Genomic DNA, 2500 nt, shown 5'->3' with positions numbered 1-2500 from the left:
CAAGATCATGCTGCAAGATTTAGAATTGTATTTTATGTTTTTTCCCCAACTAGGCTACATTTAAAGGACAATGCTCGTTTTTGACAACCTGGACCTTATTTACGACATATTATAAGACATCACGCTGTGCGCATGCGTGCTGGAGCAACTGAGGAAGCTATTTCGTGTCAAAAGATGTTTCTAAAGATCATATTACAGTGGCATGTGAACAACCACAACAGGCCTACGCTCTATGTAAGCATAACTAGCGATTCATAAAGACAGATTGATGAAAACAACCGTTTCGCGGCAGAAAATAGATTTTTAGAAACTGCATTCTCGGTGCCCCCACCACCGCCATTACATGGATATACTGGCTCGCGCTGGATTTTACATTTCTTCTACAGGCCTCCGAACTACACCAAAGTGATCTCGGTGAGTCAAACGTCTTATAATATGTCGTAAATAAGGCCCAGGTTGTCAAAAACGAGCATTGTACTTTAAGTTCCCTGTTATAGGGGTGTGTGGTGGTCTAATGCCCTGTTATAGGGGTGTGTGGTGGTGTGGTGGTCTAATGCCCTGTTATAGGGGTGTGTGGTGGTCTAATGCCCTGTTATAGGGGTATGTGGTGGTCTAATGCCCTGTTATAGGGGTGTGTGGTGGTCTAATGCCCTGTTATAGGGGTGTGTGGTGGTCTAATGCCCTGTTATAGGGGTGTGTGTTGGTGTGGTGGTCTAATGCCCTGTTATAGGGGTGTGTGGTGGTCTAATGCCCTGTTATAGGGGTGTGTGGTGGTGTGGTGGTCTAATGCCCTGTTATAGGGGTTTGTGGTGGTCTAATGCCCTGTTATAGGGGTGTGTGTTGGTGTGGTGGTCTAATGCCCTGTTATAGGGGTTTGTGGTGGTCTAATGCCCTGTTAAAGGGGTGTGTGGTGGTGTGGTGGTCTAATGCCCTGTTATAGGGGTGTGTGGTGGTCTAATGCCCTGTTATAGGGGTGTGTGGTGGTCTAATGCCCTGTTAAAGGGGTGTGTGGTGGTGTGGTGGTCTAATGCCCTGTTATAGGGGTGTGTGGTGGTCTAATGCCCTGTTATAGGGGTGTGTGGTGGTCTAATGCCCTGTTATAGGGGTGTGTGGTGGTCTAATGCCCTGTTATAGGGGTGTGTGGTGGTCTAATGCCCTGTTATAGGGGTGTGTGGTGGTGTGGTGGTCTAATGCCCTGTTATAGGGGTGTGTGGTGGTCTAATGCCTTGTTATAGGGGTGTGTGGTGGTCTAATGCCCTGTTATAGGGGTGTGTGGTGGTCTAATGCCCTGTTATAGGGGTATGTGGTGGTCTAATGCCCTGTTATAGGGGTGTGTGGTGGTCTAATGCCCTGTTATAGGGGTGTGTGGTGGTCTAATGCCCTGTTATAGGGGTATGTGGTGGTCTAATGCCCTGTTATAGGGGTGTGTGGTGGTCTAATGCCCTGTTATAGGGGTGTGTGTTGGTGTGGTGGTCTAATGCCCTGTTATAGGGGTGTGTGGTGGTCTAATGCCCTGTTATAGGGGTGTGTGGTGGTGTGGTGGTCTAATGCCCTGTTATAGGGGTTTGTGGTGGTCTAATGCCCTGTTATAGGGGTGTGTGTTGGTGTGGTGGTCTAATGCCCTGTTATAGGGGTTTGTGGTGGTCTAATGCCCTGTTAAAGGGGTGTGTGGTGGTGTGGTGGTCTAATGCCCTGTTATAGGGGTGTGTGGTGGTCTAATGCCCTGTTATAGGGGTGTGTGGTGGTCTAATGCCCTGTTAAAGGGGTGTGTGGTGGTGTGGTGGTCTAATGCCCTGTTATAGGGGTGTGTGGTGGTCTAATGCCCTGTTATAGGGGTGTGTGGTGGTCTAATGCCCTGTTATAGGGGTGTGTGGTGGTCTAATGCCCTGTTATAGGGGTGTGTGGTGGTCTAATGCCCTGTTATAGGGGTGTGTGGTGGTGTGGTGGTCTAGTGCCCTGTTATAGGGGTCTGCGATGGTGTAGCGGTCTAATGCATCGTGTTCCGGTGCAGCTGCCCACCGGGGACCGGCGGTCTCGCCAGATCTGAGTATGGCCGGATCCCAGAGGGAGGGGCCTATTGGGCCGCCACTCCCTGAGGGGGGTTAGTTTAATCTCAGCTTGAGAGTTTGTCAGGTAGCAGGGGGTAACTGAGGGGTAACTGAACACTAGGTCAGGGTCAATTGGCTACCAACTTGGGTGAAAACGGGATAAAATATGTATAAAATAAAATACAAGTTATTGAAACAAAAGCTGTTCTAGGCTACAGAAAAGGTCAAGATTTCCCAAATTCCCGAGCTTCACTTCCCAGCTTAACTTCCCAGCTTCACTTCCCAGCTTCACTTCCCAGCTTCACTTCCCAGGGTGAATTTCCAGAAAGTTTCCCCCCTTCGCAACCGCCCCTTTTTCCATCCCTTTGTAGTCACATGTTTCACACATACGAGAACAGGACTCTCTCTCTCACACACACACACACCCACACACACACGCACACACGCACAGA

At 49.4% G+C, this 2500-nt stretch overlaps 1 protein-coding gene across 1 annotated transcript in view; it reads right to left on the bottom strand.

The window, feature by feature from the left end:
* Positions 1 to 2500, bottom strand: part of ntn5 (netrin 5) — a gene marked incomplete at both ends in the record, with an annotated part of 25251 nt that overhangs the window by 21275 nt on the left and 1476 nt on the right.

This window comes from Borostomias antarcticus, assembly GCF_949987555.1.
Source record: "Borostomias antarcticus genome assembly, contig: scaffold_121, whole genome shotgun sequence".
NCBI lineage: Eukaryota > Metazoa > Chordata > Actinopteri > Stomiiformes > Stomiidae > Borostomias > Borostomias antarcticus.
The sequence above is the reverse complement of the archived record's forward strand: the minus strand, read 5'-3'. Positions and strand labels throughout refer to the sequence as shown.